Source organism: Akebia trifoliata, chromosome 9 (genome assembly GCF_017979445.1).
Source record: "Akebia trifoliata isolate Shusen 1 chromosome 9, ASM1797944v1, whole genome shotgun sequence".
Lineage (NCBI taxonomy): Eukaryota > Viridiplantae > Streptophyta > Magnoliopsida > Ranunculales > Lardizabalaceae > Akebia > Akebia trifoliata.
Genome location: NC_141383.1, coordinates 25842058 through 25856366, shown reverse-complemented (window position 1 = coordinate 25856366; position 14309 = coordinate 25842058). Strand labels below are relative to the sequence as shown.

The 14309-nt window shown below is 34.7% G+C and overlaps 1 long non-coding RNA gene across 1 annotated transcript; it reads right to left on the bottom strand.

The window, feature by feature from the left end:
* Positions 1 to 2654: 2654 nt before the first annotated feature.
* LOC147395036 (uncharacterized) lies at positions 2655 to 7778 on the bottom strand. Its single transcript, XR_015181397.1, has 6 exons — positions 7249 to 7778; positions 5618 to 5682; positions 5427 to 5492; positions 4249 to 4284; positions 3168 to 3338; positions 2655 to 2996 (listed from the first exon to the last, which is right to left on the bottom strand). It is a non-coding gene; the product is annotated as an uncharacterized LOC147395036 (long non-coding RNA).
* Between the last annotated feature and the right edge of the window lie 6531 nt (positions 7779 to 14309).

Sequence of the window (14309 nt, the reverse complement as noted above, 5' to 3'; positions counted from 1 at the left end):
TACATAACCCTAATAGGATTTATATAGAGAACATAAGAATCTCAATTATTTATAATCTAATCTAATTAATTAGTTTATCTTAATCTCTAATTATTTGAGTCAATCTTGAAATATAAATGCTCTGGTTTATTTCAATATATTTTATTTTATTATTCATAAGCTAATATTCTAACTGGTTCTTGGTGTCTCTTAGTCCTCATTTGAGGCAGTTTAATTTGCTTTCTATTGTATCGTTTCTATGGAATCACTTATCTTTGTTTCATTTCTACAAGAATCCCAAAACTATTTTAGGAATATTTAGGTCATTAATTAAATAATATGGATTAAGAGACATTTGTGACCAATGGTGATGATGATTCGGGCTATACAAGATCAATAAGTAATGATTCATTTACAACATTTGCAAGGGTGAATAAATGGGTATTGGCTGAGGTCATATATGGGTTATGACTTGGTTTTGGTTGACATAGGCTAATAGTTCTATGCCTTGGTGTATGCCCAATATGACTTAATTTAGGATCTAAACATGGTTTTGAATCAGTTTTTCAATTCGTGTTGGCCCCACCTAGTGAAGATAAATTAGACGACCCACATCAGATAGGATGAATCAAACCATTTCAAAATCGAGTGAACATTTAAGTTTTCTTAGAAGAAAAATCTGTAATTATTTTCTCTCTGGTCACCAAATTTTGGAAACTCAATTTGTGATTTGGGTCTAGGATTTTCTATTTGTTGAGAGGAAACAGGTTTAACTGAGAGGGATAGGAAGAAGAGTGAATCCCTTTGTAAATCTTTGCTTGTGGCTTGCTATGCCTATCGTTAATGCTTTTCACAATAGTTTCATGTTTAGTATCTCTTCTACTTTGCTTGACAGATTATCAATAGTGAAAGGTTTTCATATGGTTAACCCCAATCAAAGCATTAAATCAACTTGATTAGAGTATTGGATTTGCAAGACTGAATCATAATCGATCATAAATCTACATTAATTGAAAGATTGTACCCTAAACCTCAAAATATTTTAACATTTTTGTATAACAAAGCTTACCCAATAAGGCTTCCTTCTTATAATAGAGCGAATCCCTCTTGAGTTTGAGAGACAACATCATTTTTGGACACACCGAGATAACTTGGCCCTGGATAAATCGAATCTCAAATGAGTCAAAGTGATGAACATTGACTATCTATCTATTAGGTGAGAATCGTGATAATTTGACTACCCCACATGGCACACTCAATTAACTCTCCTAATGTGACAAGTTCGGGGGCTGTAGATCTATATGGCTCTAGATACACAACTTCACTTTGCCATAACAAGAGTATCCTGGGGCGTACAACTCCCGAACTTGTCACATCAAGAGAGTCGGTTGAGTGTGCCATGTGGGGTAGTTAGTTTCACAATATGAAAAGCCCAAATTTTGAACAAAAAATTTGTTCGGCCTAGCTTGATGAATTTTAAAACTTAAAATTCCACGGCCTTTCGACCACGTTTTTCGATCTCTCTCTCTCTCTCGATTGACCTGTCCATCTCTCTCTTTCTTTCTCCCTCGATCGATCTTATATTCCCCTCTATCTGATTGATTGATTTCTCTGTCTCGATCAATCTCCTACTCTATTTGATTGATCTAGATCTGATCCTCGTTTTTATTGATAAGTCATCAAGACGTATGTTAATTGGTGATTTTTTATGTAATTACTCAATTTCAATTGTTTGTTAGGGTTATCCCTTAGAATATTACATTGAGATCATCTTTCATATCTATCGATAAAAAAATTTGATTAGTTTCATTTTTGCAGATTAGTTTTGAATTTTTGCCTGATAGAATTCATTTTATAGTTGGTGATTTTGTATATAATTCCTTAATTTTAGTTGTTCGTTACGTTTAACTGTTACAATGCCAATCGAGATTATCTTCAACTTTTATCTATTAAAAATTAGATTAACTTCATTCTGTAGATCAGATTTGAATTTTTTTCCTTATAGAATTTGTTTTATCGTTGATGATTTTGTATGTAATGACTAGATTCGGCTTTTTTGAACTATTTTGATTTATTTTCTGTTCATTTAATCATTTCTTGCAGATGCTTGAAACCATTGAAACCCTAACTGAATCCTAAATATTTGATGTGTTTAATTTGTAGCTTTGTTGCCTTATTGTTAGGTGGTAGTTATTACTTTTATGGAAGAAACTAGCTTTTGCAGGGGATGATTACAAGATCAAAGTTTGGAACTATAAGATGCATCGGTATCTTTTTACACTTCTTGAACACCTTGATTACATTCATACAATTTAATTTCACAATGAGTACCCTTGGATTGTTAGTTTGAGTGATGACCAGACTATCACTATGTGAAAAAGGCCCATATTTGACGGTCTTAGCCTGTCAAATTTTAAGAAATTTGACAGACCCTCCCATCAAATATGCCCGTCAAATATTCTCTTGTAGAATTTTTTTTTGACGGCCCTGGACTATCAAATTATTGGAGAATGGACTTAAAAAAAAAACAAAAAAAAATCCATAGAGTATGACCGTCAAATTTGGAGGTTTAACAAACAATAGCACGGTCCTTTAATTCACCAATCACAATGAACGAAATAATAAAAAAAAAATTGGAAAAAGAAAAAAACAAAAGAAAAATTATAAAACAAGTTCCAAATTAAACTAAATAATCCAAAATTAATATACATGAAAACCTCTTTGTTAAGATCGAAAATTCTGTCGAAGCTACAAATAACTGACAATAATTAAACTAAATAAGACCAAATGATATTGAAATTACTAGATTGGCAATATCTTTGGTGGAGGTCGGTGCTGTTATCGTTGTAGATTGGGGAATGAACCCTTGTGCTTCACGTGCCGCTTTTTCCTTGGCCTTTTTCGCCTTTTCCAGCACATCCTCCTGCATGCAGCATTTCATTGCAAGAAACAATAAATCAATCTCTTTGGCAACCAAACCAGGCAGAAGTGACATGGCCAAATCCAATAGCTGGGCCCTGCATTAAGAGGTATAATGCTTAAAAATGTTAGTGTGGAGTGTTTTTACACCTGGTTTAGGATGGACGCATATCATCTCACAAGAATGTGTTTGAACTTAGTGTGAAGCAACTATACTAACGTTCAAAAATATGCCTTAAATACAGTCAAATAGAGAAGCTTGATCTTACCTCATAAATAGGGGTGCCCCTATTTTTGTCTTCTGCAACTGTTTTGAGTGTTTGCTTTGGTCCTTAACTCATAATCTCTTTATACCTCAACAACAACTACTGCAACAAAGACTGTTGTCTGCACCATTGGTCCTCTTTTCAACAACAATGGCTGTAGCTCCTCATAAACAACTGCAAACAGTTTATACAAGCAAGAGAAAGGTTTGCCTATCCACATCAGTACAGAGCAACAGCTGTACACAATATTCTAAATGTTCATAATACCCTTACTTCAACACGACCTGACCCATTGCCACCCCTAAGGCCTAGGTACCATAGACCTCTCGAGGGGTATGAAATTAAAAAATTTACTGCAACATCCCAACTCAAAATTGAAAACCTAAGATGTAGCATTTTGGTTGAGGTTTTGACAATTATACTTAAATTGAATCATTCTCTACATAAAGATGACCACCACAAAATCTGCTCTAAAACAGAAATTTAAATAAAGAATCAAGACCCTTAAAATAATAATAATAATAATATATATATATATATATTTTATAGTGAAGTATGCTATAAATGAAATTTCTCAAGTACAATCTTCAAGATATGGACATCTCACTGTACAGTGGACTTATTTAATCACACCACAAGAGAGCAGATTTACGGCATGCAGTTACAAAGTTTGCATCGATTTGCAAGCACACCAAACATAAAAGAGAGAGGGCAGAGTAGAAGCAGTTCCACACCAAAATTAAAATCCCACAAATGATAATTGTGGGAACAAGTAAGCCAGGAATTGGTAATTGTGAAACATAATACACCAAGAATGAAAGATACTATTATAATGAGAGGGCGGAGTAGAAGCGGTTCGACACCAAAATTGAAATCCCACAAATGCCCTCTCCTTTACATTTTAACTTAATATTATGAAAGTTATTTTCATCAAAAATCAGTAAAATTGGAATCGCAAAGCCCTTTAGTATTTTAAATTACAAAAAGACTCTTATAATAACCGGCGTTAGCACATGCCAACTACCAGTAGTTAATCAGGTCTTTAAGGAAACGTTTTGACCCTATGGTTCAACATGCCATTTACCTGTTGTTGACTAGGTTCACCAGATGCGCACAAAACCTACAAAACACAGGGAAAGAAGATGAATGTGAGAGCCCATTTGAGTCTGAGAAACCTACCGCCGAGGACAATGTAAATTAATTTTTCTTCAGCCTACAAAGCTTGAGTTTGAGATTTTATTTCAGAATTACTAATTATAAATGACTGATAAAGAACATATTCATAAAATAAAATAAAAAAGGTGTATATGTTTAGGAAATGCATCCCATCCATGATATTTATCTGCAAAGATCAAGATACAAGGATTGGAACTATCCAACACATAACTTCTTTTTTAGGAACTTTGCCATTTTATTCTCTGTGCAAATTCCAAAACATGGCATGTTTTTGTTAATAAACACACATTTGAGATGAGTTAAGATCTAGAAAGGTTCCGTTGCTATAACAATGGTAAGGTGTCTACATGGCATGTTTTTGTTAGAGTTTAAAACACCTAGGTTCTTAACCTAGTCATTCACGCACCTTGATGTGTTTTAAATCTAATAAAAATATGCCACGTAGACACCTAACGTTGCTATAGGAACAAGACACCGTATTAGATTACAATTCATTTGAAATATCATGTCCTTTGACCTCAATCTTCCCTTCTAGGCTAATAAAAAATTACCTAAGTGCCCTTGCTTTCAACCTAAATTGACCTCAACCTTTATGTCATGTATATTCAAACTCGAATCTTCCTAATTAAAAGGTTCTTCTCAAGCTACAATCTAATGTTTCAGAGCCTCCTACACATACTATGAAATATACCAGAAACAAGTGAACAAATTTTCATTAATTACACTTAAAATTCAAAAAGATTATACTCGATGAAAGTTTTTATTGCAAATACCAATCAACCACAAAAAGATTCGCAAGAAATTTCCCAATGGTTACCAAGCAATTGTAAATCTTTCACCACAAACCATTTGCAGTGTAAATCATTTGCAAATGCAAATAATTTGTAGTGCACCAAGCAGGGCTTAAAAATATGACAAACCACCAAGAGAAGCTAGAGATGACACCGTCTGGGCATATTTTGATGTTCAATCTCTCTCACATCAACATCATGAAGAAGTTTGATGTTCAATCTCTCGCATAAAATTACTGTCACTGAAATTAGAAGGAACTACTTAGGTTGTAGAAATAAGTAACGGTATCATTACCTGCTGAGTTTTTGAACTGCATTCGATATAATAAGCAGCTCCTATCTGTTTCCGGAGTTCCTCTCCCTTGATAGTAACAATAAACATTGTCATCAAGAGTGTTGATTGTACATTTTCTCCTCCCCCACCCAAAAAAAAAACTTAAGGAAATAAATACTAATAGGTGTAAATACATAGAGCAGAAGTTATACCTGGGCAGTAGTCACAGGCACCAAACCGGGATGATCAGCCAAATAGTGCTTATCCTCACGAAGATCTGCACATCCGTCATAAATCATGCACTAATTGCAGAACTAGGAAATCAATTATATATGAAGGCACTGTGATAAAAATATAAAAGTTTAAAGATCTAACGGTTCATGACTTCTAAGTCCTTACTACCCCAACATAATATGCTGCAGTTCCCTGATGAGTGTCAAACTATATCTTCCCCAAGGAGCTGTAAATTGGCTTCAGTAATGGGCATTCATTATTGACTAACATCAACACGTGAGATGTCATATCTATCTCTCTATATATCAAAGGGCCCAATACTACAACAGAATAAAGGAAAGAAAAGCAAAACCCAAATCTATGAATATGAATGTCTACAATTCTAAGATTGATCTAAAATGAATGGCTAAAATGCTTTGGCTGTGGGGTATAAGATAATCCTTCATAGATCTTTTTTTATTTGGGATACACAAGAAAAAAGATATACTGTTCTATGACATTGCTATATCAGTCACGTGTGATTTATCACGTGCATTCATCATTATTCATAAAAATTAGGTGAGCATCTCTAGCTACAGCCACTAGTTGCCTAATAGAAATTGGGTGAGCATATGTAGCTGCAACCACCAGTGGCCTCTGAACATGATCTCTAATAATTAATGGCACCATACCGCCAATGCAACTACACATTGTAATCAAGGCATGGGACTCAATGAATAAAATCAACGATCCAATATGATCCACACACTTTATAAAATGTGTCAATCCGTAATTAGGAATATATAAACCTACTAAAATTTGGTGGACTAAGAATCAACATAGCTTAGCCATCTCCTCCACAAAAAATGAAGGGTGATACCAAAAATCACTAAAACTAATAAAAGAAATGAAACATGACATACTCTCACCAATTTGTGCAACCTATTGCATAAAAAGGCAAAATTGATGAAAATTTAATCTACTCCCACGATAAGCAAGCGGTTTAGTGGGTACTAATTGGTATATGAAGGCGGATTTTGAGCCAAGATCATATGGTACTAAACATGTAGACTTTAATCAAGTTAGTAAGTTGGCACCTTCATTACGACATATTGCTCATAAATCCTTAAGTGAGGATTGATCATTGGGTATCTCGAAAATATCATTAAAAAAAAAAAAAAGAGATCAAAAGCTTTTGTACTTATCGAACATAATTGGAACTTTAGTAGCTTCATTTCCATTCGTTTAAAGAATCAATTAATTGTTAATTAAAGAACTACTGTCAGATTATATAATTTCTTATAGCACACCAATTATTTTTGCATGCCAACCTTTTATTATCACACAGCATATATGGGTTTTAGATGAGAAAAATCAAGAATTTTCAAGACATTTAAATGTATCGGAAATTTTCAATTCTAAGACAAACAAAATAAATTAGTCTCAATAAATTCTCACAATTTCGTAATTAGTCTCAATAAATTCTCCACATTCAGACATTATTTAGAAGCATCAAATTACATGCTTCAAAATATAGGAATCTATAGGTATCAAGATTGATACAAAATACATTGGATAAAAAACCTAAATCTTCAATCCAAATCTAAATATATCGGATTAGAGAGAGTACCTAGCCCGAAGTCGCAATGATTCCTGGCTTGTCGCGTGAGGTGTAGCAGGTGAGAGTCCCTTTGTGACCAATCTGATCAATTCGAGCTATCAGAGATAGGTAGCGAGATCGATAGGTTACTTCGAGCTATCAGAGACATGTAGCGATGAGATAGTGAGAGAACGAGGATCAGATCTAGATCGAGATCAATCGATCAAATAGTGGGAGATGAGATCTATCGAGAGATCGATCATGAAAGACACTGAGAAAGAGATGGAGAGGTCAATCGATCGATGGAGAGGTCGATCGATCGCGAGAGAGAGTGAAAAAACGAGGTCGATCGATCGAGATGGCAACTGTGAGAAAGTGATGGAAACGTCGATCTATCGAGAGAGAGAGAGAGAGAGAGAGAGAGAGAGAGAGAGAGAGAGAGAGAGAGGAGAAGTACCTGCGTCGATCTATCGGCCGAGACAGAGACTGTGAGAGGTCGATCGATCGATCGATCGATGACAGTGAGAGAGGGTAAGGTCGACTGAGACAGAGACTGTGAGAGAGAGAGACTGACTGTGAGAGGTTGATCGATGAGAAAGACGAAGAGAAAGAGACGATGAAAACGTGAGAGAAAGAGAAAACGAAAACGTGGTCCACGGGCCGCGGATTTTGGATTTTAAAATTCGACGTGCCAGGCCCAACAAATTTTTTTATATAAATTCGGGATTTTGACGTAGTGTATCAAAATATGGAATTGGCAGTCACGTGCTTGTATATCTGTATTGACTGGTCACAATCATTATGTCATGTGTGCCTCATTTCATCCTAAAGAAGATTTGGTCGTGTCAACTTCCTTGGACCAAATAGTTTGTGTATGGGACATAGGTGCCCTAAGGAAGAAGATAGTGTCCCCAACAGATGACATCCTTAGGCTTAGTCAGATGAACACATATTTGTTTGGTGGTGTTGATGCTGTTGTAAAATATGTCTTGGAAGGTCACAAACTATGTTGAGACCCTACGGGTACAAGTTCATGCGAACTGCTGCTTGAGATGAGTATATTTCTCTGATCGTCTCTATTCAGAGGAGGAGATCCCATCGGAATTCAATCTGTACCTTTCGATACAGGTGACCCACTTATACTCCCTCTATGTAGTTATACAATTTTGGTTTGAGTCGTGATCCAGTATAGTGTCCCTTTCCTATAGATAGGAATGATGTCTTACGTGACATGTTTTGAATTTCATCTTTTTTTATTTTGTGTACACTATTTTCTAGTTGCAAAGAATTTGTTGTGCTTTATCTGAAATTTGATTACTAATTTGTTGGTGTGGCTCTATCCATGTGGTTCTAACCTCTTCGAGATTATTAACAAGTAAGTCAACTCTTTACGACTGGTGAGAAGGGGATTGGGATGATGGATTGAAATAAAGCTACTAATATATACATAGTCTTGTGATACTACTCTTATGACCAATCGAGGTTATGTATGTATATTGGTTCATTCCGAGTAAACGTTTTTGGTCTCAAGTATTATGTTCTGCATCCATTAGATGGAAGTGTTATGGGATGTTTTAGTCTTGAAGTTATCTTCTTTTTGAGTGATATTGGTAACCTACTAGATTTGAGTTTATTTTAGAGTTATGATACAGAACGGTGTCCCAGTCCTATAACAATGTTAGGTGTCTCTGTAGTTTTAGTTAATGGGTATTGGTGATTTTCTGATTTCATTTCTCTTGATTAGTTGTTTTGAGTGATGGGTTTCATTCCTTATCTAGTTTCTTGGTCTTAATTAATGTTTTTGTTTGTTTAGGCAGTTTATTTATCTTAAATTATGACTTTTCGAAAAATTTCATCTTCTGAGATTCTTAGGAGATTTTTCTGATCTTCATTTTAATCAAATGCATTTAATCTAGAATTGCAACAAGACATTTATTCCATATGGAGATTTTGTCAAGAAATGAAGAACAAGACATATGGAATTGCTATGTCTATGAATGTGAACTTGTAGATAAATTCAATTGTAGTTCCTTTCAGCTAAAATGGTTAGTCTTTGTTCACAAAGCTGGAAAATATTCTAAATATGGAGCTAGCTAATTTGATGTTTATAAACAATTTATTGATAGAACTCAAGGATGACTTTTTTAGCCATTGAGTAGAATGATGCAGTTGAAGCTCATTTAGCCCAGCCATGGAGTAGAATATTTTGATCTTTGGTAATTGGTACCCATTTAATGGGTCAAAACTTAAGTTCAACAAGCACATTTTAGTATCTTTTGGAAGCCCATGTTATGTAGCAAAAAGTCTCTCATTTGCTCCTACAATTTTAATTTACTTGAGACTAAGCAAAGCTTTTATCATGGTGTTTTATAGTCAATCTTGATCCTTGAACCATTTATTATGATTTAGCTCAAGACTTAATTCATTTATCATGGTTTTGAGTTTCTAGCTGTTGAGTTCCCATGCAATATTTATTCCCTACTTATCCCATGTATCTTCTAGAATTATCTAAATTGTCCCAAAGTCTCTCTTGGACATTTTTCTTATATAAGATTCTATATATTTGTATAAAATAAAAGAATGATGGAGAGACTTTTGATTGGTCAAATACTTTTTTTAAGCTTTGCTAGCATTGTTAGACTTAGTGTTCCTTAAGGTTCACTTGCAGAGATATTTTGTGGGTATCTCTTGATTCAACCACATTCGAAGATTATTTTCATTCTTCTTGCCTGTTTTTCTTGTTTGGTGTCAAAGTTAAAATATTTCTCTTTTTGGGCATTATATTTTTCGTCTGCATCAGTGCTCATGCACACATTAAAAGGATCTATTATAGGAAATCCTAAGATTCACTGTCATGCGTAGGTTGATGATTTCTCCATGATTCTAGCTAAATACTTCTCTATTTTATTTTATTTTTCTATAGGTATTGTGGAATAAAATGATACAAGGTCATCTAGGAAACAACATAAGGTTATAAATGTTTCAAGCAATCAAGGCAATAACAACAAACAATGGGGACAATGAAAGGAAACAATAATTAAATTTTTTTAAAATTTAGTGACCAACCAATGATAGCATTGTCTCCTATTTATGAAACTTCAATTTTTATGAACTATTTGCACTTTTGTAATGCTGCACATGTTCCTAACAACTCCACTTTCTTTTTTTGCATAAGCTATCAGAAACACTAATGAAATCATATGAAAGGAAAATTATTCATTTTACTTCTCTTTTGAAACTTACATATTTTTGTAACCTGTCGATAATAAATATCAATAAACATAAATTTTTTTTTGTTTGCTAAGCAAGCAAGTAAATTATATTAAATTAGTGAAAACATTTACAATAGGGAAGTCCCTAGCGATTTATAGAACGAAACTGAAGAAGATCAAGCTTATCCCCAACATAAGCATTTTAACAAATAAAGGCATTTCTGAACTTGCATGAACATCATAGATGAAGCATTGTGAATTGCAGCAGCAGCAAGGGCATCTGCAGTTGCATTCACCTCTCTTCAGACACGAGTTAAATGAACTTCAAATTTGGAAATCAGCTTTCTTGCTTCATACACCCATTGATCTAACTTCCAAGAAATTTTTTGACTAAGGAGACCTTTAACTATGATTGCCGAATCTAGCTCTTTGATGACTTTTTTTCCCCTTCTAATTGGAAGCTCCTCAATGTAGCAACCAACGCCTGTATTTTAGCTTCATTGTTTGTCACAATACCAAAATCCCAATAACCTGCTTCTACTAGATCTCCCTTATCGCCACAGAGAATGGCACCACCACTTGAGCACCTTGGATTACCTTTAGCAGCCCCATTCGTATTTAGTTTTAACCAGCTTGCGGGAGGTCTTCTCTAACAAACAGTAACTATACAATGAGGTTGAATGTGCTTCCTAAGGATTCCAAAATCCTTAAGAATTCGAATTTCACCATCTGAGGCAGAGACCTTGTAAACTTGATACTCCTCCAACTCCCTAATCCAATTAAGGCTACTTTGGATTACTTTGTGGGATGTGGGAGTTATACTCTCAAAAATGTGTTTGTTCTTGGCTAACCAAATGTTCCAGCATACTACCCATGGGACCCTTCCGGTTACTGTACCAAATTGAGATTTCTTAGATAACCCTCATTTTAGTAGTGATGCCAATGAAATTGCTCTGGTTTCCTCTTCTAAGAGATGACAACTAAAGAAATTCCACACCTTTAAAGTGAAAGAGCATTGAAAGAATAAATGGCTGACTGTTTCTTCCTCTGCCTCACAACATGGGCATCTAGACGCCATGGCGAAGCCCCATTTTTTTCTAGCTAAATCCACCTGGCATGCCTTGTGGAAGATCTTCCACGCCAATGTCTTCATCTTTGTGGGAACCTGAGAGTTCCATATTGCCTTGCATATTTGATAAGTGTCACCTTTAGCTCTTAAATTGTCCCAAGCCGAATAAGACAAGAATAAACTTGAATTTGAAGCCATCCAAATTGTTTTATCTGAACTGCTATGTTGAACATTAGATGCTATAATATCTGCCACAACATTAGGATTCTCAATAATGTCTCTTAGCTTTTGTACATCCTAACCACCTGGACCTCATACCTCCATCAATGTAATATTTTTATTTTTGTTAGGATAGGGATCGATTAGAGGATAAGATCCTCTCCAGTTGTGTAAGAAAAAGTGATGAAGATGCTCCATCTCCAATTAACCTCTTAGAGAGTCGAATTGTCGGTTGAAAAAAACCCCGAATATAATGCCATAGTTTAAAACCTCTCGAATTTGCCGGATTCCACCAATTACCATCTTTAGCATACTTATTCTTGAAGAGCTCTATCCAGAGCCCTCGCTCATTTATCAATCTCCAGCATATTTTCATTAGGCATGTTTTATGTACATCTGAAAAATTCTAATACCCAATCTACCTTCCCACTTTGGTTTACACAGTTAATTTATACTAGGCCACAAGATGATTTTTCCTCCTTCCCTCATTTCTGCCCCAAAAAAACTTAGTGAAGCACAATTTCAATTAGGTCGCAATTGCCTTTGGAATAGGGAGAATATATATGAGATAGACTGGTATTGAGGAGAGCACATGAGAGAGCAAGCTTAGCTGACCTCCCTCCGAAAGAAGTTTGGATTTCCAACCCTCCATTTTTATCATGATCTTAGACACCAATCCTCTGCACATTTCTCTTGTCACTTTGCCAATGAACAAAGGGACTCCCAGGTAATTGGTAGGGAGTGAGCCCTTAGAAAAGCCCAGGATAGTCTTCACAATTTCAACTCTTCTATATTCAACATGTTCCGCCACAAAAAAACTACTTTTCTCAAGGTTAATTTATTGACCTGATGCCTTCTCATAGGATTCCAGAAAGTCTTTAATATTCGATAAGGACTTAGAAGTTGCCTTGGTGAATATAATTAAATCGTTCGCAAAAAGTAGGTGGCTTGGGGCTACCCCTTTTTTTGAAATTGAAAACTTTTCCAGCTTCCCTGATTGCGTAAGGTTGTTCAATCTCACAATTAGAGCTTCCTCTGCTAAGATGAAGAGGCTAGGTGAAATGAGATCTCCTTGTCTAAGACCCCGACTTCCGCCAAAAAAACCATAAGAACATCCATTAACTAACACAGAATATGAGACACTCAATAAACATGCATAAATGTTTAACCTCAATGGCCCGATTTTTTTTATTTTTAAAGATAAAATGCTATCTTATTTTCTTGATTTGATTTCAAATGTTTTACTTTTTAAGTTGACGATTTGATTTCAAATGTGATTTTGTTTATGTTACGATATGTTTGGTGATATATTTCTTATTTTTAGTTCAATAATCTTGATTTAGCATCCGCTTGACATTATGAAGTTCAACCATTCACATGAATGTTTCAGTTTTGTTTATTTTACAAGTGTTCTCTATATCCTTTTTGAATGACTTGATTCTCATTGATTATCTGTGTACATGATGAGTTTTGTGTTTGGGAGATCTTTCTGCCAAACAATGCAGATGGTTCACCACCAATTTCCCATGGCTATCGAGTGAAGGTAACACCTTACCTAGATGAGCATTAAATATGGCTTCGGTACTTGATAATTCTGTTTGAAATCCAATATCCACCATCTTTTTTTCTCTTACAATAATTTGTTCATGTCTTTTCCATATCTTTTTTATTTATAATCATTCAAAATTCAACTTGTGAAGATTATTCTAGTAAATATTATTGTGTACATTATATGATATAGTCATACAAATACTTCATCCTGACTCAGGTACCATTATTTACACGATATAATAATGACACTTGTATTGGATACTGCATGGATACTTCCACCACATTATAACTTTATTTCTAGTTTCACTAATGGATATTTCTTACCTCGTCGTGATTTTTCATTTGTTTTGTTCGAAATTTTTTTTACCACAAAGGGTTAAATTTCTCATTAATTATAAAGAATACTAACTTTTTTAAAACCAAATTAAAATGTTGGATTGTCCAACATTTTTGTAACTTGTTTGTATTTTAAATAAAACACCAAAACCGACCCATCTAAAAGATGTCACACTAATTGAAAATGTTGTGTGGGTCAATCAGTTGATGGGCATTTGTATGTTATGGTTCTAAATGGACCTCATGATATATGTACATACTATATAAGAGCTTTATTTACGTGCGTGTATGTGCCTATGTAATGAGGATACTGCAATTTTTAAGGTTTTTTCCATGTCGAACATGTATCAGTGGTTCCATGGCATACACATCGTACCTATGTCAACAACACTTGTCCATGTCGTTGTTACATATATCTCTGGATATGTAGGTGTAGTTGTGTGTATGTGTGTGTGTGTGTGTTTTTTTTTTTCATTAGTAGCGATGTAGAAAAACTTTCATCATTTTATCCTTTATATTGCCACCTGTTTCACATGCTCCTTGATCCAGACCGTCCAATTGATAGGCCTAACTATGGAGATATTATTGTCCCAAAAGTTATACAAATTGGGTCAATTTAGAACCATAAAAAGAGTCTCTTGCCTTGGTTTGAATTGGTTTAGACATGTTGATTTGACCATCTTACCCATAAATAAACACTTAAA